The 23,729-nt window shown below is 36.8% G+C and overlaps 1 pseudogene; it reads right to left on the bottom strand.

Annotated features, from left to right (window-relative positions):
• Positions 1-428: 428 nt before the first annotated feature.
• LOC128317007 (beta-arrestin-1-like) lies at positions 429-23,729 on the bottom strand (annotated as a pseudogene).

The following is a 23,729-nucleotide window of genomic DNA, read 5'->3' as shown; positions in this document are numbered from 1 at the left end:
AGGAGGTGGGAGTGGCCAGGCTGTAAGGATGCATGTCTGGCACTGAGTGGTCTAATCAGTGGGAGAGAGAGATAAGGAGCAGGTGGATTTGCTGGAGAGAGAGAGAGACGCTTATGTGTTTTATGTTTGCCTGTTTTACGTCCTGTTTGAGTTCTGTTCATGATTGTACTTTATGTTTGTGTTCAGTGGGTTCCCGTGTCTTCCTTGTCTATCATTGAAGTTTGTTACATTGGTGCCAGTGTCTCCACCTGCTCCTTATCTCTCTCTCCCACCGATTAGACCACTCAGTGCCAGGCGTGCATCCTCACTACAGCCTGACCATTCCCTCCTTCTCGTCACAACTTATTAAATCTGTTTAATTATATTAGTAGCTCTAATTACATTAAATTAAGTTCTGAAAAAATAGTACTTTCCCCCCCATTGTGTCTGTGCTCACTAAGGCCAATTTACACTAAAAGCCTCTCTGAAGTGTTTCACGGGATGCATTTTTAACCTACATTAATATTTTTACATGTGACTTTGTTCAATAATTGACTTTGCTCATTACTGAATGCAGGACTGTCTATTAAAACAAGACAATCTGACAGTGGTCATAGTAATAACAATTCTTCTTCTTTACAGAGTGTTCAGGACAGAAATAATTTAAATAGATTTAATCACAAGTTATGGTCTCGAATTAATCTCAGCTGCTAAATGCTTTTTTAAGGAAGTAATGTTTTTCAACACTTTTACATTTTTACACCCATTCAGGATGGAGAATGTGTATGTAAACAGAGCACAACAACTACACCACAGTGATGTGTGTTAAAGGGTGTCACAAAATTCTGGTTTGTCTCTGCATGGGTTTTCAGTGGATCCCTTAAGGTGTGATAAAGTAAAACATTTGTTGTCTTCATCTATCTGTCATTCAGCTTAGGTGAGTGTACCTTCCTCCTCCTCTTCCTTGTCATCCTTTGCTCCAATAAGTCGCTGATAAAATCTATCATCATGATATCATCATCACTAGAAACAAATGGAGAAATAAAAAGAATTTTACCAGATACACTGCTTTCCACAGAATTTAGTTTTGTTCAGTAGGTTTATCATAAAACAAAGTACTGCAACATTCACATTTTCCATGTACCACTCATTCATTGAAAGGTCACTTCCTGGAGAATGCTTCACCAGGTAATTTTGGGATACTGATTATGTGAACATTCAGAGATTACTGGTGTCACGTCCATGTCTGCAACTCACAAAGTTGCTCACTACATCTTTCATGATCCTCAACCCACAGTTTCATCACATGTCCTCCAGTCAAGCAGCTATCCCCACTCAGTCACCTAATTATTAAAGGAACTCTAGTGCTTGATATCACACTAAACCTATTAAATAACCCATTCTCTGTTATTTCACAAAGTTTTCTTTACCATTGTGTCAGTGATGATTGCAAGCCTTAGACTTTGTCTATAGTCTTGTCTAGTTTGCCTAACTCACATTTATTTATTAGTTTGTCTACTACATCGGTTTTAATAAATCCAGAAAACCTGCACCTTTTTCCTTTTGTCCAACTGATAACTGGTGCAATGATTAATAATTTTATCTCAAACAATCTTGAGTTAAAAAAATATTCTAGAAATGTTTTGTTTTGTTTCACTCCTTTTTTTTCACTCCAGTGGCACCTCTGCCCTGATTAGGACCTGATTTTTGCCTTAACTGTTGTTCAGTGTGTCTCCCATGTGTCTTGTGAGGTTATCCTTAGTCTGTGCGTATATACTCTCTTGGTTTGTTTTGCTGTTCTGTTGCTTATGATAGTATGTGTTAGGACAGTGTTATCTAAAGATAAATTCCAGAACTGTGAATGTGATTCTGCAATGTTTTAAAAGGACAAATAGATAACATGATGAAAAAATATTTACTATAAGTAATAACTGCAGTAAAAAATCATTCCTTTGGGGTGAGTTTTTTATAACTGGACAATCAAAATTACTTACTTTGTGTCAAACTCGATCAGGTTTGTGTCAATGGGTGCATCATTTTCTAGTGCTTACACAGAAAAAGAACAAAGGGTAAAGGGAATGGTAAAGCAGAAGTAAAAAGTAAAACACTACTGGGTAGCACAAGAGTAGTTATAATACATTTCAGGAAAAATGAAGCACAGCAGGATAACATGTAAATACTAATCTGTTAAACAGGTAACTATTAAACTAAGATCTTTTGCTTTGCCTGGCTGGCATTGATTTATGATATCATAGCCACTATATGAGGGTCTTCTCAGCCCACTGCATATGCTGCTCAGCCATAACGCAGGTGATAATCCATACAAGAATCTGTTACACTAATATTTACCCAAACTAACTTGCTGAAAACCAATTCCCTGGATGAAGACAGAGATTCAGTTATTCTAACTGCATATCAGACTAATCATGTTCTTTAAATCATATTCCTTGGAATTAATATAGCATAAATTGGTTAATGAGATGAAGTTACTCAGACTTGCTTGGATCAGATGTGCTTCTCAAGCATGGCTATGACTAGTAAAACACCAAGAAGGCAAACAAATTCTGAAAATGAAAATTGTAAACACAGACAAACAAGGATAGAACAATCCTCTATACTTTCTTGTCCTACTGCCTTACATGCTTATTTATTGCTTTTCTCAGAGCCTGTGGTTAGCAAGAAACATCAACATGAAATTTCACATGATGTTTGTACATATTATTGTACATATTTTACATGGTATAAACATATCAAGGTTTAAATTAAAGTTATTTTTGAAGTTTATTATTGAGGTAACACTTTCTTTATTACTTCAATAAACAAGCTTTGGCAGGCAATTTAAAAGAATTAAGTTAAATACACACCATCTTTGTAGATGGATTCTTCTACTGGTTTAGGATGCATTAATGTGAAGGGTAGCTCTACTGCAACATCACTAGGGAAAAAAAACAGTGTGAACAATAAGATGTTCAGCAAAAGATTGATAATCTATGAATGTACAAATGCTACAACAGACATGCTGCATTGCCTTTGATTTGCCATACAGTATTACTATTCAAATATTCCTGGTAAGTATTCAGCTTTTGTTATTTTGTTTTTTGTTCTGTCAAAAAATAACAACTGTAAAATTAATGTTCTGTGCAATATGTATTTAATGTCCATTTGTTTCAGTTTCAACCAAGCAGTATAAAATCATAATTTGAAGAATAAAATGATTTTGCTGTACACTCAAGCACTGGAGATTAAAGATAAAGCATACTATAATGTACACAATCTGTTATTTTTTAATTTATTGATTATTTACTTACATTACTTACTTTATTTATTACATATTTTTGTACTATGTATAATACATAATACTATGTATTATTTTTACTATTGTATTACTTTGTTTAAAAAATATCTACTATTTATCAGCGACTATCATGAAGCATCTTTGCTTCCACAAACGCATAAGCAGTATTCTCTCTCTCTCTCTCTCTCTCTCACACACACACACACACACACACACACACACACACACAGAGAGTAAAGATGAATATCGTATCAAACTTGCAATACCTGGAGGCAAGATCTCCCAAGAGCCTGTGAAGAATAAAACAAACTTAGTCTTTCCGTGGAGTTGAGGTCAAGATGCCACATATAGCACTCTAATCCTTTGTTTCTTGCTCATTTTTATTATTCTTAAATTTGCAATGTCTAAGGAGTGTGTATTTAGGCACACTTTGTGTGACAGTAATTCTAGTGTTTGAACTGAAGAATTCATTTCATAATGTTATAAATTAACACATTTAGTACTTGAGAATCGCTGAACTTTCCCAACATCTTGTATTTTAGGGCAGAATGACGAGCTGTTGTTCTGCCAGATGGAGGTGAATGATGGACAATGATCAAATACTTAACTATTTAGACCAGGGCATCCTCGACAAGCACTTACCCTACTTGGTGCATAATGCTGATAGATAGATAGATGCATAAAAATAGCAGGCTTTGGGCCATAATCAGAATTAAGTTGTGAGTGCATAGTGAAGAGTTAATGCTGAAATTGTTCACAATGGTATTTAGAGCTCAGACATAACTACGGACTTCAGTGTTACTCAGACATGTGCATGGGGGTTGTGACAGCTTTCTTGCTGTCCATCGCGATGGTTAGTTGGAGAGTTCATGAATTGCATGTGTTGTATGAAAATCATTTTTATTCCTAAATAATCTTGAGCTTTCCAGAAAATATTCCAGCAATTGTCAGCAAATGTCAGTGCACTCCTTTTTGACTCCAGTGGCAGCTCTGCCCCAGTTAATACCCCTGATTGTTGTCCTAACCCTTGATCAGTGTGTCTCAATGTGTTTTGTGAAATTATCCCTAGTCTGTGTATATATACTCTGTTGGGTTGGACTTGATTAAAATTCTAAGCCATGTAGTATATCCTTTAGTCTTAATATGTCAGTGTTCACTACTTTCAGAAATATGGTCTTTTTCGAACCAACCTGCTGTAAGATTATAATTATGTTTTTCTGGTGTTACCCCTGCCTGCTGCTACTCATATTCAAGCTATACGTTTTAAACAAGATATTTGAAATGGCCTGAATAAAAACTGCTTCTGGCTCTTATTTGTTACAAGAAAATATTTACTTACAATAGTATGTGTTAGACCAGTGGTTGTACAGATGATCTATATAAAAATCTCCAGAAGTGTGAATATCATTCCATAAAGATTTAATAGGACAAATAGAAAATATGATGAACAATCATTAACTATAAGTAATGTTTAATGAGGAGTTAAAAAATTGCCACACATCTGTATTCAGACCTCAGACATAACCATCTCATTACTCAGACACGAGTACACTAGTCCAACACCACTGGCTGACAGTTGGATGTAACACTGAAACGTATGTTTTGGGCATTGTAAATACACTCAGAATATTTATGTAATGCCATTCGAGTCCAATAATAAATACATAAATATGACTATTAATTAATAAGTAATATTATCCCTTGCATGGAAGACTTTAATCAGAGACATGGCATTGTGAGGCTCATTTTTTTAATGGATAACATAATATGTTATATATTATTAACATAACATTATTGACTTACACTGGTCAGTAAGTATAACAGATGATGTCTTTCACTTAAGACAGCTTTTTTTGTTTGCCATCACTATGGTGAGTTGGCGAGTTCATAAATTGTATATGTTATTGGTCACCATGCAGTGTCTGCATTGGGGACCAGAGTTCAAACAAATGTCCGAACACATTCCTGCGAAAGATGTTATTTCCATGGTATATTAATAAACCTACCAATCTATTTGCTCTGGCAGATGAGTATGTGCCCTGTGTCCAGTGGGATCTCTCAAGCACAAAGTGGAAATGATCACCAGAATGTGGCTCACTGACTAGCTGTTTTTGTGTTTTATGGAGCTTCCATTAAATGCCATCAGACACATGCTATGGCTACCTGCTGGGTAGCATTAGTGTTACTTGCAGATATTTGTGAAGTGTCAGCAGAAAGCTCACCTTTTACCTTCTCCAGATTTTACAAATTGAATGTTGCTTCATTGCACCACCATGTGCTCTGTGGTAAGTTTGAGTGTTTTGCATCCTCAAAAGCTAACAGTATCAGTGTTTTCTGAGTGCAAAGCTGCCAAAATTTATGCATTTTGTGTAGGAACTCTGCATTTGAAAATCAAAGTACACTCAAAAACTTGCAGAAAGAGCAGTCTTCTAATCCCCCCTCCTCCAATAAAATGGTAAATAAGCCCAATCTACAATCCCCATCTCGGAGCCCCTAAGGAGACATGGTGATGGAAAAGATATGAGATGGGAGGAAAATTTCTATGTCAATTCTTTTGCGTTAGCTCGCAAAACTTTGCGTTCCCCCAAGAAACTTTGCATTCTCTCACAATTTTTTGTGCTGTCTCGCGATTGCAAAAGCATCGATATAGAAATTTTTCTCCCATTTCATATTTTTTCCATCACCATGTCCCCTTAGGGGCTCTGTACTAAGCTGCACATAACATCTTTTGTACTTCCCGGCTTGTGTTCTAGTATCCACATCTTAACTACAACACACAAGACAACAGATTAAACAAGTGAATTGTGAAAGAAGTCTATCGAATATGTACTATGTAGATTATAAATAAAATTCTCTGGTGTAGTAACGTATTAATATAGTCAGGCTATACTACTATTTTAAAGTTCATTTTTTTATATGTTTGTTTGACTGGGAGTCATCCTCCATATAGTGAGAAATACAGAGAAATGGCCTGCATAAATTGTGCAAGCAAAGTTCTTCTGAAGCTCTAAGTAGTTTACAGGGCTACACATGGCTACAGGAACACTGCAGTTACTCCCTGGATTCTTATAACACTGGAATATAATTCATATTAAATGAATATTGTTTTAAAACATGGTTATTATCTTCATTTTATAAATGTTACTTTGTAATACTTTTTTTTATTAATACAGTACATCTTAATTTTTAGGATTCACCTAGAAGTATAAGAATCATACAGAAGCTAGACATATCAAAAGAAAAGTTAAGTCACTTAACTGAAGCCACTAAACTGAATACAGGTTCAAACTTACCCACCACGAGACACCACCAGTTTCACTTTGACTTTATAAGACACAATGATACCCAGAATTTCTTTACTGGCTCCCTCTCGTAACCTTCAGGATAAAGCGATGAAGCCAATATTCAAAGAGAGCATTGCAACTGTTTCCACTTATCACAAGTAACACTAATATTGACTTCTTATATTAGGAATACTCACAGTGTACTTGAGGCTAAATTTGTGTCTTCATGTTTGAGCTTTCCATCTAGAGCTAAGCCACGCTTCTCTCGGTTGTTGGCAAGAAAGGGGGTGAGAGTATATACCTTACAGAATGTTGCACTTGGAGCCACAATGTCACTAAACAGACAACGTAACATGAAATTAGATTATATATATATACACATATATATTTAAACCTCTGCTGCTGTATTGCTTCATCATATGTGTACTGCATACTTACTCTGATTCCTCCATTGCCACTGGATATTTGTACTGAGCAGTGTTGAAGAGAAAAATATCAGCATATTGACGCACTATAATTGTTTAAAAAAAGATCATTACATAAATTTGTCAAATGAATATTCCGTATAAAATTATAAGGTGTATTTATAAAAACCTGAGATCTTCATTTTCTTCACAGTCTTGTTTGTGTTGTTTGTGACGTGAACATTTACACTAATTGGTTCACCATGGTAGTAGATCTGAAGAAACAGAAGCAAAAATAAGATGGTCAAACACTAATCACAGTTTTAATTCAGTTTTAAAATAAGATCTGTTTCTAAGTCATTTAATTTCAATAAACTGAAATAAAGCTACTCTAAGCTGTCTCTAAACTATCTAAGCTACTTTGTAATTGGAACTGAAACTAATGTGCAATTTTAACTTGGGTGCTATCCTTGTGCAACCACTAGATGGAGCTTATATACTATTTAACTCAAATCCACCTCCCTACTCATGATTGATTGGTAGTCCAAGAGTCCTGTAAGAGAATTGCTCCTTCCAGCACTGTTTTGTGATTTCACCTTATGCAACATAACAAAGGAAATAATAATTAGATATGAATGTGGTGTACCACAGGAGAGAAAACATTCAAATTCTGTAATACCTATTAAAAACTATTGCCATAAGACTTGCTTTTCTGCCTATCTCTGGAAAAGGGAGAAGAACATGCTGGTTTATGTCATTTTTAATTTAAAATGCTCAGATGTAAAATACTCTGCTTCATTAAAACTGCATTCATTTGAAAAGCAAGAGTAAACCTTATGTATCTCAAATTTACAGATACATCCACAGCTTTAAGAATACTATTTTTTTGACTGGCTGCTTATGGAACTTGCTGACCTCAATAAATTACTAGTTAGGTAACACAGTGGTATAGTATAAGGAACCGAATAAAGCAAATATTTTCTTTGTGGTCTGGCTCAAAACATGGTGAGACTGAATGCACCATAACACATGACAGACAGTGTGGTTATACGAGAATAATCCAATCCACGCTGGTGTGATATGGCCTGATGAGAAGTGGAATACCACCCAGAAGGGGATTATTTTCATATAACTGCACGATCTGGAGTGCAGAGCTTATAACATAGTGATTTGCCAGTGATTAAAATGTTTAATTTATTAATGAATGACACTTTGTGCATTTTAACAGTTACATTATAATAACAATAAACATGGTTGTTCCCTCACCAGCATCTCCTTTTCTCTTTCTCTTGTTATTTTACCCAGAAACTGGAAAGCATAAACTCCTCTGTTCTGAAGACTTTCCCATACTGGGAAACCACCACATCAATAATTATATGTTTCTCATTGTTAAATAACAATACAATTTTTTATTCATTCTTTTTATTCATTTTTTATTCATTTTATTTCTTTCAGGATTTTTCTGATTTTCCGCTGAACAAATTGTGAAGACCAAAGTCATATGGACATGAAACTTGGTCAACAGGTAGTACTCCATGCCCTACCCAGGCAAGCAAGATGGGTGCATGCGGCCTAATGGTGGCACTATAGTGCAAGCACTAATGTTTTGGGCCATATCATGAGAACCATAATGACACTCAAAAATCTTTTTTCCTCTTGCTCTTTGGCTTAAGCTAATTTCTGTCATGATGTTTTTTGTTTTTCAAATTTCCATAATATGCAAAAACTACTTTTATGTACTAGTCTTAGAATTTTTGGTCTAACTAAACAATATCGCTGCCAGTTGTCAATCAATTGTCAATCAGTTCTAATGAGGCAGAACCTAATTTATTCAAACAGCTGTAACTCATGATTGCTTGTGTGGATTCATGGAACTTGAATGGCCTGTACAAGACAAAATCTAAAGCCATATGCAAAGTATGGAGTGTGGTTATACATAGGGGTGGAGCTAAGATCAGCTAACTGTTTCTTGGGAACCGCAAGTTTGATTGAGCTGAAATTTGGTATGTTGTATCTACACTTACCGAACACTTTATTAGGAACATTATACTAATACTGGGTAGGGCCTCCCTTTGCTCTAAAAACAGCCTCAATTCTTCATGGCATGGATTTCACAAGATGTTGGAAACATTCCTCTGACATTCTGGTCCCAAATCCCAAAGGTGTTCTATTGTATTCACATCTGGTGAGTGGGAAGCCCACTTAAAAATACTGAACCTATTGTCATGTTCATGAAACCAGTTTGAGATGACTTTTGCTTTGTGACATGGTGCATTACGCTGGAAGTAGCCATTAGAAGATGAGTAAATTGTGTCCATGAAGGGATACATTTTTCCTGTCTTCAACTGTCCAGTTTTTGATGAGCCTGTGCTCACTGCAAACTCAACTTTCTGTTCTTGGCTGACAGAAATGGAACCTGACACAGTCTTCTGCTGTTGCAGCCCATCCGCCTCAAGGTTCAAAGTGTTGTGCATTCTGAGATGCTTTTCTGCTCACCACAATTGTACAGAGTGGTTATCTGAGTTACTGTAGCCTATATATCAGCTTGAACTAGTCTGGCCATACTCCGTTGACCTCTCTCATCAACAAGGTGTTTCTGTCCACAGAACTGCCACTCACTGGATGTTTTTTCTTTATTCCACCATTCTGAGTAAACTCTAGAGACTGTTCTGCATGAAAATCTCAGGAGATCAGCAGTTATAGAAATACTCAAACCAGCCTGTCTGGCACCAACAATCATGCTACGGTCAAAATCACTGAGATCACATTTTTCCCCATTCTGATGGTTGACGTGAAAATTACCCAAAGCTGCTGGCCTGTATCTGCATGATTTTATGCATTGCACTGCTGCCACATGATTGGCTGATCAAGTAATTGCATGAATGAGTAGATGTACAGGTGTTCCTAATAAAGTGTTCAGTGAGTGTATGTGCTAATGTGTAAGTGGATTTTTGCTGACCTATTTAATTAAAATACACAAAACCAAGCATATCTCTTGGGAAAGAAGGTGTACAGTGAAATTTCTTGAAATGATTCTTTTGCTTAAACCATACAAAAGGAGCTTTTAGCTCCACCTACTCCAACTTGTGATAATTTGCATAATATGTGGAACCTACTATTGCAAGCGAGTGCTAGGATTTTTTTTTTTTTTGCCAATCTTCACAAGTTTGGTGTCAAACTACTCAAAAGAGTGTGATACTTAATAATTAGCAAAAACATGTTGAGATTTATAAACAATATGGCCACCACACATCAGTCAGTTACAAGGAGACAGAGCTGGTCTACTCAAATAGCTCTAAGGTTCTGAGGACGTTGTGGTCATCAATAGGGGCAGAGCAGTTTCTCAGGAGCTGAAAGTCTGATTGACTTGAAATTTAGTGTGCCGCATTGTTCTGCTAATCTGTACCTGGATTTTTAATTATCATTGGATTATTTAAAAAGTATGGCCACCTCCATCCATTCAGCAGGCATTTCACACAACTAGTATTGAACAATTGTCAAAAACTTGATAAGTATATTCATCTATGGTCTCTTTATTGTTCAGTGTAACTGGCTTCTGTGGTCACAGCTTATGAAGAGTACTTGGACCCTGCAGATTGCCGCTTGTGGCTATATTTATTATTATTATTATTATTATCATTATTATTATTATTAAGTTACAGTTAAAGGACTACTGAAAGTCAGGGATGCTGCAGCACCCTTAGCACCCTAACTTCCCCTTGATTGCATATCACGATAATTTGGCGATATGAATAAGCATATATCTTAGTGTCACTTGTTTACCAAACTATTGCCTGCTAAAACGTATTCATATTTAATTTTTTGATAATAGAGTGCACCAAACTAAAATGCTCTACCTTTTGTGAATTTTCTCCTCAATGTTTTCAGCACAGAAAGCCTTTACTTCAAAGTCAACCCCACATGCCTTTTCAGATGTGAGAAAAACAGAAGAAAAGAAAACGTTTTATTGCTTCACAACACAAACTCTTGGAATTCCCATTATTTTTGTTTATGATACAGAAAGTATACCTTCCCAGTATCTTCTGGTCCAGGTTGGAATGTGATAGAACAGGGTAAATTGGGAGGTATCTATTAGAAAATATATGAGTTCCATTACATTATAGTGCTGACAATGAAATGAAAATATGAGGAGCTTTTGCTTAGATGTTACTTACACAGTCTAAAACTAGCAAATTTACAAGAGTTCACACAAAACAAACATGTATTAAAAACATGTATAAAACAAAAATGTTATAGGGCTGTATTCAGCGTTGAGTTATGCATGCTTAGTGAGGATTTAATACCAAAATTGTGCACATCAGTATTTAGACTTCATATGTAACTACAGACTTAAACGTCGCTCAGAAGCTATTGGAGGTTGTCTAAAACAGAGTTTTTCTGAAACAGAGGTGTGTCAGTTACCCGTGATTCTGATCTGAACTTAAGAGTTAAAAGCAAGCACTTGCTTTAAAGATGGTGGCCTTGGCGCTATTGAAAACCCCTGTCTTGGGTATCTACATTCAAGAAGAATTTGGCAACCTTGAAGACATGAACAACACGCAAGTAATTTGCATGTCTGGGGCACCCAGATATTTAACTTAGGCACATACATAAGGCTACTCTGAATATGGAAAAGTTAAGTCGACAACTCTGAATACAGCCTATATTTAGTCCAGCGTGAGAGTGGCTTACCTCACTTCTACAAATTAAGCTTCAGCTTTGTAAATATATGATATCACGAATAGTATCTGTAATTAATGGCACAGCAGCAAGGAATTAACCTCAAAGGTGAAGGGATAGGCATGCTCTCCAAGCTTTTTAATCAGCCGCTCCTGTAGACGTGTCAGGCTTTTCTTCTCCTCAGGCACAGGAGGAAATGCCTGTATATTGGCCACAAAGAGGTCCATTCGAAATGTCAACCCAAGAACATCTAAGTCCTCTCGCCCATAGCGGAAAGCACACGTCAGCGTTATAAACACTGTGGATGAATGACAAGGAGCCAGTGACACTAAATACTCTACCTGCTCAATTACTAACACACACAAAAAAAAAAAACCTCGTACTCAGTAAGGAAAGAACATGCTGAAAATAATATATTGGTCATAACATTTCATTAAGACCTTTTCTCTCCTTTAAGTACTCTGGATCAATTAAAACCACTCCATCTACAAAATGAAGGTGGAAAATGAGTTATAGGTCCAAAGGGCAGGCTTAAGTTTCAGGCTCAAATTCTTAGCCAGGGAGCAGATGGAATATATCAAACATTTTTGTTTTGTTTCTAATAAGTTAATATTTCAACATTTAAAACAACTGATTAAAAACAAAGGATAATTTTAAAAAATAATAATAAATAAATAAAATAAAAGGCATACCAACAGGCTCTACAATGTCCACATGGTCAACAAAGTCCCTCTTGCCAAGATACACAGTTAGCTTAAAAAGATAACGAATATATAATGAATCCAAATTGGTGTTTCAACACGATATTGCATTTCAAATTATATTAAACATAATATTAACTACATATGGAGAAATGCAAAATTGTAATGTTACATTAATAGTATTGCCTTTAATATTTTAAGACATTATTGTTATAAATATTGAAAATAAAAATGTAAGTGAATATATATAAGTGGTAAATTATGCCATTATGTTGCATAATGTCCTATTTCAACTAAAACAACAGTAGCTAATCAATATCACTTATTTATCACTTTGATTCTTTCACGAAAGAGATTTTACATTTATGTGAATGAGAAAACAGACTTTAAATTACCTTTCCATTTGGACTTGCCTTCTTGAATACCCTGTGTGAAGAGAAAAAAAGCAGTTTAGAAATGCTTAACAATGTTCTTTTGGATCTAAATGTAACACACTCCACTTTTTAAAAACACATCAATCACCATACCCATAACAGCAGCCAAATGAGCCTATACACATACAGACAGCTCATGTGGAAGGTGAAGTATGGTATTGGGGTGGGAGCTGCAGTTTATAAGTGACATTGTTAATCTGACATGGTCTCCCTGTTTGTAAGTGGGGGTGTCACCCCAGTGACAGTGTGTCTTTTCTTTCTGCCAGTGGACCACTTTCTCCAAGCACTGATGAGTTCTTCACCAGACCTATTCATTCCACCTTATTTACTCGTCTATGGCAGGCATGTCTATGGTCCCAAGAGATAATGGGGAGTTGGTAGCACTTCTTTATGGAAAAGCGCAGCATACCATGGCTCTGCAAACAAATGTAGACCCAGGACTATCCATATCCTAGCCAAGTATGTGTGTTGCTTTCCTATCATACATCTCTATAGAAGGAGTTTCTCTGGAGATTATTGGATGGTGACTTGACAGGCACAAGTAGCAAAATCCTACTTGAAATTCAAACTGTTTTGAAATGAAACCAAGCACATCTCTTTTGATATTAAAATGTGGGTGGGCTCCACTGTATTTCTCACATTAAAGGAAATCAAGGGAATATTGAAAATCAAAATTTTAGTGAAAAAAAATAGGAGCAAATTTTTTACTTAATGGTCACTCACGCTCCCAACACAGCCAAGTGTGCCAATACTTTAATCTTTAGTGATATACAAAGGGGTTGCAAACCTTACCAGAGAACATTACACACTAGGGGCGTAACACAATAGGGTTATCAAGGTGACAGTCTGTGAAGTATTGGAGGGTTACTGCAGGAGGAGAAAAAGATAAGATAAAATGTAATTTTCCCTCTAACACTACCATCTTATATTAATAATTTCAGTGGAACTGTCATAAAGTTTTCTGGAAACATTATTAATATGGCAAGACTGGTTTAAAGTAGATTATGCCTTAAATGATTAAATAACAAATTTATGTGTTGTTTGTGGCACTTGACCTAATATTGCTCCTCATAGGTCCAACCTGCATATGAGGGTTTGAGGGGAAAATAAGCTAGAATGTACATTGTCACCGGTTTCCCTTGATGCTGAGAATGTACAGTGCCTCAGAAGCATCTGTTTCCATAATGAACAGCCGTGCTGGTTCAGAATGAGTGCTGTGATAAAGGCCCTCGACAGGGTTTGGAAACTTGCTCTGCCTTCTCATTTAAATTAAGAGTACATGGACATGCATTCACTAGGTCAGTTAATAGGGATGCCAGACGCCTGCAACTCATGTTAAAGCAAGTATAAAAATATGCAAACCACAGATAACGCTGCTGTTCCTTGATGTTACAGAAATGTGATGTTTTGCCTGTGAATTTCTCACATTGCTGCCTTGACAAATAAATTATTTTCTACATGGTCTGAAAAAGAAAGAGAATAATTCAAAATATCATCCAAATAGTCAATGTTGCATTGTCTAGCATGTCTCTCAGGACCTCACTACAAAAAGAGTGAATGATCAAGGAGGCATATAGCAGGCCATACAAAATAACTAAATATTTATAATGGCTGGAATTTGTGACAAATGCTGACTTCCACTTGTCCCCTTCCATACCTCTGACCACATTGTAGGTGTTTGGTTTTTCTCTGGTACATGCTCTAGACTGCCCTAAGCTGGCCTAAAGCAGAGGGTACCAATGGAAGGGGCTATTTCGTTACCTCAACAAACTTATTATGAATTTCATTTATCTCAGAATAAAAAAACAATTTCTTACCTTTTATTGGTCATACTATTCCAACCATTAGCTCTGTTTTTTGTATAATCAACACTAGTGTTTGAGTGAGTAATAAATGTTCAATTTCATGATTCTCTGCAGGTGGCCAGCCATCATGAAAGCGCCAGGCTGAAAATAGATGGATTGTAATAAAGACTTGGGTACTGTCCAGAATGCTCGCTTTTATGCCCTTGCACCCTCAAACATGATAGAATGCTAGGTCTGCACCTTAACAATGTCAACAAAGTGTGGACTTGGAGAAGCACTAAAGTTGCAGTTTTTTTAAAACTGCCATTTTAGTTGCAGGACAGAGCCTAATGTGGGACAAGGCTGCAGGTTAGTTGGTTTATTAGAAAAAAAGGAAAATGAGCCAAAAACACAACAAGCAAAAGAGTCAAAACCACGAAAGAAAAATAATATCAAAATCTCTCTAAAAGTTACCAACACAGTGATTTCCTAAAAGCAACTGCTATTTTTTATTCTTATTTGCATAATGTTTGTGTAATAAATAAAATACAATAACAATAAATATGACCATGGAAACTCGTCTGCCTTGACACTAGCCTTTATTTGCAGCCCACAGACTGACAGGGAAAAAAGTCCTGCCCATCGAGTCATTCCAGGTTCAATAATAATATCCTTTAATTTATTTTTAAATAGCAAAAAGTAGTTATATATTATTAAAATTCTATTTATATTATAACTTAGATTTGGAGTCTTCAGTAACTCTGTTGTCATCTGTTATTTCTGTTGGAATTATCATAAACTGACTTAATATTTTCCTGAGGCAACAGACTATACTGTTAATGCCAAAAGTTTACATACACCTAGGCCAAAGACATTCGAATTCAATTTTTCACAACTCCACACGTGTGTTACCATACATTTCCTTGGCTTAGTCAATTAGGGTATCTACTTTATTCCCATAAGAGGCAATTTCACAATAATAGCTAAGCGACAGATTTATTTCAGCTTTTATTTATTGTAACAGATTTACAAACACTTTGGTAGTGTTTTGTGGCATTGCTTTTTAATTGAATTGCTTGAAGTTGAATCAGACAAACTGGTGTAACTCAGTCAGGATTGTGGGTCTCCTTGCTCAGAAATGCTTTTTCATTTAAGTCCACAAATTCTTTGTGGGGTTCAGGTCAGGGCTTTGTGATGGTCACTCCAATACTTTCATTTTGTTGTCTTTAAGCCAGTTTTGTTACAGCTTTGGCGGTATGCTTAGGATCATTAGGATCATTGACCCAGTTGCAACCATGTTTTAACTTTCTGGCTGATGTCTTGAGATTTCAGTATTTCTAGATAATCCTCCTTCCTCATAAGGCCATTTATTTTCTGAAGTGCACCAGTCCCTTTTCCAGCAAAACACCCCACAATATGATGTTGCCACCCACCAACATGCTTCACAGTTGTGATGGTGCTCTTTGGATTAGAAGCCTCACACTTTTTCCTCCATACATGGCCCTGATCATTATCTCCAAATAGTTCATCTGACCAGAGAATACTAATCCAAAAGGCTGGTGATAACCTGCTAAATTCAGTCTGGCTTTTTTATGACAGTGTTACAGTTGTGGCTTCTTCGTTGTACAGGAGCCATGTTGATGTAGGACTCTCTTAAGGGTGGAGGTACATACTTGGTACCTGATGCCTCCAACTCCTTCAGCGGTTACTTCGTTGCTGTCTTGGGTTTTAGTAAAACCTTTCAGACCCAAATTTGTTCATTTCTAGGAATTTGTTTCTCTTTACTGAACAATGCCTTGTCTGTGTTGGAGCCCAAACCTGTTCCAGCATGACAGTGGCCCTGTGCACAAAGCACAGTCCATAAAGACATGGTTTGCCAAGGTGGGTGTGGAAGAATTTGAGTGGCCTGCACAGAGCCATGACCTCAACCCCACTGAACATCTTTGGGATAAACTGGAATGCTGACTGTGTGCCAGGCCTCCTCACCCCTCATCAGTGCCTGACCTCACTGATGCTCTTATGGCAGAATTGGCAGAATTGGGATATTCAGGAATCACACAGGGGTGTGACTGGTCAGGGGTCCACATACAGTCTCCTCTGAAAGTATTGTAACAGAAAGGCCAATTCTTTTGTTTTTGCTATACACTGAATACATTTAGGTTTGAGATTAAAAAAAGAATATGAGATGATATATGAGAATCTCAGCTTTCATGTCCTTATATTTACATCTAGACGTGTAAAAAAAAAAAACATAGAACATGGCATCTTTTGTTTGAACCCACCCATTTTTTCAAGTGATCAAAAATATTGGAACATGTTACTGACAGATGTTTCTTGTTGCCCAAGTGCATCCTGTTAGACTGATTGTTTAAACAATTAATAGCTCTGAATGTCTACTCTTGGTTTGAGTTTCCCTGTGAATACTGCATTTGTTGTTAAAAGGATAAACCAACATGGGAGAAAAGCAAGCCATTTTGAAGCTGAGAAAATGGGAAACACAATCAGAGCCTGAAAGAAACGACTGGTGTACTAACAACCAGACATCAAACAGATCTGCCAAGGAAAACAACAGCAGTTGATGACAGAAATCTTGTGAGATCTGTGAAGAAAAACCCAAAAACAACACCAACAACCTCCACAGGGCAGGGGTGAAAATGTCACAATCGACCATTTGAAGAAGAGTTCGAGAGCTGAAATACAGTATAGAGGCAATACCACAAGATGCAAACCACTCATCAGCAGTAAGAATCAGAAGGCCAGATTGGAATTCACAAAGAAATACAGAGATGACCTACAAAATTTCTGGAACCAGGAGTAGCCTCTAGCAAAGGAAGGAAAGGCCAAAGTGTGGAGAAAGTAAAGCTCATGATCCAAAATATACAAGCTAATTGGTCAGGCACGGTGGAGGTAGTGTGGGTTTGGGCTTGCATGGCTGCTTCTGGAACTGGCTCTTTAGGGCCTTTCACACCGCGGGAACCTTTTCATAGTACCTGAACTAATTGTGGAACTACCCACTTTTTGGCGTTTTCGCACCTCCGGAACTGGGTGCGATTTTAGTACAGGACTGCCTTTTTTGAGAACCAAATTAGCTCCTACTCCGGAGCAGGGTCTAACCAGCACAACTGGTACTACCCGTGATGTAAGTAGATGTTGATTGGCCAAACGCGTACAAAAACACCTTCACCCGCCATGATTTAAAAACGCCGTGTAAGCATACTGTAGTGTCAACTTATTTAGCAAGTATGGAGAACAGCGATAGATGGACGTGAGACGCAACAAAAACACACCTCCGATCACCTCCGATTGTTTACGTTATTGTTCTTTGTTTCCGTTGTTGAACGCCGCGCACAAATGACGTCGCTGTCGACCGGCTTACGTCACTTCCTAGTGCCCACTGTCGGTGCGAATGCAACCCTTTAAACAGTACTGGGAAATAGTTCGCGCAAAATCGCCCAGTACTTTAGTATTGTACATTTAGTTCTGGAACTAAAGCGGAGTGAAAGGCCCTATTAATATCTATTAATGATATAACTCATGATGGTAGCAGCAGATTGAGTTCAGAAGTCTACAGAAACATTCATCATGCAGCAAAATACACTGCCGTCACAACAAAGGACTTCATCAGGAAGGGGAAAAAAAAGTGAAAGGTTTTAGACTGGCCAAGTCAATCACCAGAACTTAACTCAGTTGAGCATGTATTTCACATTCTGAAGAGAAGACTAAAGGGAGAACCCACCCGAAACAAACAACTGAAAGGAGCTGTGGTACAAGCCAGAAAAAGCATCACTAAAGAAGATAGTTTGGTGATCTCAGTGGGTCACTAGCTTGATAAATTTATTGCACGCAAGGGATATGCAGCCAAATATTAAGCATTATTTACTTTAATTTATTTTAAGATTATCTGTCCCAATACTTTTGCTCACAAAAAAATTGGGTGGTCTGCCACCAAAGGTGCCATGTTCTAAGTTGTTTAACACTAGATTAGATGTAAATATCAGGAATTGAAAGCTGAAATTCTGATCGTCTCATATTCATATTGGCTTTACCATTGCAATATTTTCGGAGGGTACTGTACTTTTGACTGTATAGTGTACATCAAATCAGCATTGATTCAGTCAAGACATTGATTGTACTAATGTACAGAAGTATGTTTTTATTTGCGTTTATTTCACGTATCAGATAAATTGGAAACAACTAAATAGCTCGCACAACTTGACTGTGTACATGTAATCATGCAAAAGAGAAAAAAAAAATATTGAAAATAATTACAATTTCTAACAAGTAAGAAATATACAGAGTGCCAAAAGAAGATCAGGTAAAATGCAGGTGACAAGTCCTAGAAAGACGGGTTGCATGAAGGACTGGGAAAACTGGTCATCAGATTTCAAGCATCACAGTAAAGGGATCTCTACATTTTGTTCACTTTCAGCTCACAGTGCTGTGGACAGAACATTGTTTGAATTACTCACTTTGTGTAGGTGCGACCTGCACTACTGTATGCTCTAAAAGTATCAAGGACTTGGCTGAAGATCAGATGGACTGCTTCATTCTGGACCACCTGCAGGGGTTTGGTAGTGATTGCAGTCAGCAAGTTTTGTAGTCCAGGCGTGAGATGTCAAGGGCCTGATTCTTAGCTGGAGAGAGAAGCAATGGGGCTTCTCATTTGCTGACCCTAAAAAGGAATGGTTTTTGGATTAGTCTTTGTAATATTGGACATTTATGTATGTAATTTTAATAGTGGTTTTTAACCTCAACATATAAATTCAAGCAAAACTACACAATCTAGTTTGATAATGTTCACACTAAGTGCCATAACTCAACTAAGGGAATTGAGTTGCACATACATAGTGGGGTCATTCCATATCAGTTCAGGTAATTCAGATGTTCTCTATCTGTCTAAATGCTCAGAAGTCATCACAAAAGGCCATTTTTAATGGGGTCCTCAAAATGGCAAAAAGTGCAAATTTTCCAAACATCAGTGCTATTATTGGCTTATAGACCTCAATTTAATAGATGTAGTTGCTAACAATCAGAGTTTATCTGATGACATTGACTCAGTAGTAGAATCATGAAAAATTGTGTGAAATATGTTTAAAGTATGGTCATGTCATGTTCCAAGCAATATCCTTCCATGTTTCCATGTTTAAATTTAATCTAGATATTATTTATCTAGATATTTCTGCCTGTTCGACTATACACAAGTCTGAGACCACTAATAATTCTTCTATTTTGCATTCTTTTCTAATTTAATACAACAATTCTCGTTACAAATTATATTAATGAGAACAACTTGAGTGAAATATTTACATAAATTTCAGAGTTTCTTGGTATTTGGTATGTCCTCTTTTTGCTTTAATGACAGCATGCACTTGAGCTACCATGGACTCTACAAGTTTGTGCAAAACCTTATGATCCATTTGAGATCATGTGCATTGGAGTGTCATCTGAACACATGCTTCAATAAAAGAGATTATGCATGAGGAAAATCTGACCTTTTGTACAAAGCAATTAACATGGTCAATATCACAAATTTAAATAGGGACCTAGAAATAGTGCAGAATCTTGAATATTAAATATTCAAGATATTGAAAATTTACTTTCTTCATTTTAAATATTTTACAATTCTAAAACCTTCTGTTTATTTCCAATTTAAAAAAAAAAAATCCCAGATTTTCATTGTGGTCTCAGACTTTTGGACCCCACTGTATATAAAGTAAATTGTTTGACTGGATCCCAGACTTTAGCATATTATTTCAGGTAAGTTACTTGAATTAACTTTTTTTCTGGCTATTAAGCAAAAGAGTAAGCTATAAAAAAATCTTAATTTAATGGAAGTGAAAGTCAAGCCTGAGTTGAAATAGAACCACGATTCTAACACTTTTCCCGCCCACATTTTATACTGTATAGTGGTAGTTCAATATGTACATTGTTTTTGTTAGCTAGATTTACTGTTAACTTTAGCATTGTATGTTAGCTGAATTTCTTTGCCTTAGTATGATGACGTTAGCTTAAATATGTATTAATTACAGCAGTTTGGTTAAGTATATTTTTTTTCAGCACTGTGACAGCACTATGACTCTGCTCTCCTATAACACTATTCCGAGAAATTCTTGTAGGAAAAAAGGACAACACAAACACAGCAAACTTCTGTACACTTCTCTCCAAGTACTTACATCATTATTCTCATATTCTTCTACGAGTTTCTGCCAAGCACTTCTCTCCAAGTGCTTACATTAGAGAAGGCATCATGTCAGTTTTATTAGCATTTTTAAAAATTGTAGCTCTGCCTGCACAGCCAATATTACAGTGCCTAAATTAATGAAAACAAAAACATAAGCTGGATTTCTAATCACTCTCTACTTCCTACTAAGTACACTACATACAGTATCACTGCCTATCTCTGTATTGCACAGATCCACTTAGTGTAATTTTTTTTTTCCTGATGATTACCACTAAAATTTTTATTGGATTAGCTCTGTTATTTCAGGACATATACATTTGTAAAGACATTAACAGCAAGCTTATTATAAGTACTTTAAGGATTTTAAGCACATGCTTACATTCAACCCTGTAAAGTGCATTTTACAAATCTGCTATTCTGGGGACTACCACAAATTAAGGTGGATATAGTGAGTGATTGATTTTCATTTTAACACACAATGGAACTACACAAAATTTTGTTACTAATCACTATCTAGCCTCAACATTTTTAGAGCTAACAACAAAAAGTTTACAATTCTTGCAGTATAATTTAAAATGTCTGTTCCAAAAAAAGTAGACTTGCCACTGTAAAATCTAGCCCAGGCAATTTCCCTCCAGAGCACCAGAGAATTTTTAATGACTTCTTCAGTTACCCAGATCATTTCCTGAGTATCCAATATAATAAGAACATGGACTTGAACTCTTTGTTCATGGACTTGTGTGAAGACTTAATGTTTGCCTGCAATCATGTATGTACTGAGTCATGTTTCTTGGATAGTGATTTTGTATATGGCCTTGTTCGTCTCTTCTTGACTTTGTTCCTTGCCTAGCCCTTTGATCTTTGTTGGATTTTGATTACTGGTATTTCGAACTTGCTCTGCCCACTGACCTTGCCCCCTTGCTACTGTTTTTGGATTTATTTGCATTCTGTGTTTTTGGCATCGACCTATACTGTCTTGACCTTGACTTCTGTAAAATAAACTTTGAGCATATGGATCTGTACTCAGTGTCTCTGAGTCCATTGTTACAGCCACACAGTCAACAGTTGTGATTGTTCTGCTCACCTTTCAATGTAGACAGATCAAACAGACATTAACCTGCGATAAAATGTAGAATTGTCCTTATGAATGAAAACCCATTCAATTAATCAGTGCATGCAAATCAGTGCAAGTTTAATTTCATAATTTTATAAAATTATAGTTTTATAATTTTAGTAGCATAATCTTAACTGTTAGACTTTAGACATGATAAGAGATCCAATGAAACAAAACACAATAATATATAATGAATGAAGTGTAAAGATATATCGAGATTATAAACAAATTTCTCAATATCCAATATAGCAGTATATTAAAGCATGTTTTATAACCTCTGTATATGTATAAACTGAAAAAAATACTATAACAATAATTATAAAACTTCTAACAATAATTATAAAACATAAATCCATTATGAATACACAGCTAGCTAATGAAGTTTTAATCCAAATATAGCTAATATACATACAGTATAGTTAATCTACTGATCTAACTGCAGTATTATAACTGTAATGATATATCAGCTAACAAAAAAGCCATAATAAACTAAACCAGACTATATTAACAATGCTATGTTTTTACATACCATAAGTTCTATAATTATGAAAAAAAAATAGCTGAGGGCTAAAATCTGGATCTTTCAATGTTGTAGGCTATCTTAGCTATTGCTGCATTTGACTTACACTATATTACCAAAAGTATTCGGTCACCCATCCAAATGATCAGAATCAGGTATCCTAATCACTTGGCCTGGCCACAGGTGTATTTGTGAAAGAATGGGCCGCTCTCAGGAGCTTAGTGAATTCCAGCGTGGAACTGTCATAGGATGCCACCTGTGCAACAAATCCAGTCGTGAAATTTCCTCGCTCCTAAATATTCCACAGTCAACTGTCAGCTTTATCATAACAAAATGGAAGAGTTTGGGAACAACAGCAACTCAGCCACGAAGTGGTAGGCCACGTAAACTGACGGAGAGGGGTCAGCGGATGCTGAAGCGCATAGTGCAAAGAGGTCGTCGACTTTCTTCACAGTCAATTGCTACAGAGCTCCAAACTTCATGTGACCTTCAGATTAGCCCAAGTACAGTACGCAGAGAGCTTCATGGAATGGGTTTCCATGGCCGAGCAGCTGCATCCAAGCCACACATCACCAAGTGCAATGCAAAGCGTTGGATGCAGTGGTGTAAAGCACGCCGCCACTGGACTCTAGAGCAGTGGAGACGCGTTCTCTGGAGTGATGAATCACGCTTTTCCATCTGGCAATCTGATGGACGAGTCTGGGTTTGGAGGTTGCCAGGAGAACGGTACATTTCAGACTGCATTGTGCCGAGTGTGAAATTTGGTGGAGGAGGAATTATGGTGTGGGGTTGTTTTTCAGGAGTTGGGCTTGGCCCTTTAGTTCCAGTGAAAGGAACTTTGAATGCTTCAGGATACCAAAACATTTTGGACAATTCCATGCTCCCAACCTTGTGGGAACAGTTTGGAGCGGGCCCCTTCCTCTTCCAACATGACTGTGCACCAGTGCACAAAGCAAGGTCCATAAAGACAAGGATGACAGAGTCTGGTGTGGATGAACTTGACTGGCCTGCACAGAGTCCTGACCTGAACCCGATAGAACACCTTTGGGATGAATTAGAGCGGAGACTGAGAGCCAGGCCTTCTCGACCAACATCAGTGTGTGACCTCACCAATGCGCTTTTGGAAGAAAGGTCAAAAATTCCTATAAACACACTCCTCAACCTTGTGGACAGCCTTCCCAGAAGAGTTGAAGCTGTAATAGCTGCAAAAGGTGGACCAACATCATATTGAACCCTATGGGTTAAGAATGGGATGGCACTTAAGTTCATATGTGAGTCAAGGCAGGTGACCGAATACTTTTGGTAATATAGTGTACCTCTGAAGTGGGAAGTCAGAGCTCGGAGTGATGTCAT

Source organism: Pangasianodon hypophthalmus, chromosome 14 (genome assembly GCF_027358585.1).
Source record: "Pangasianodon hypophthalmus isolate fPanHyp1 chromosome 14, fPanHyp1.pri, whole genome shotgun sequence".
Lineage (NCBI taxonomy): Eukaryota > Metazoa > Chordata > Actinopteri > Siluriformes > Pangasiidae > Pangasianodon > Pangasianodon hypophthalmus.
Note: the sequence above shows the minus strand (reverse complement) of the source record. Positions and strands in the feature narration are given on the sequence as shown.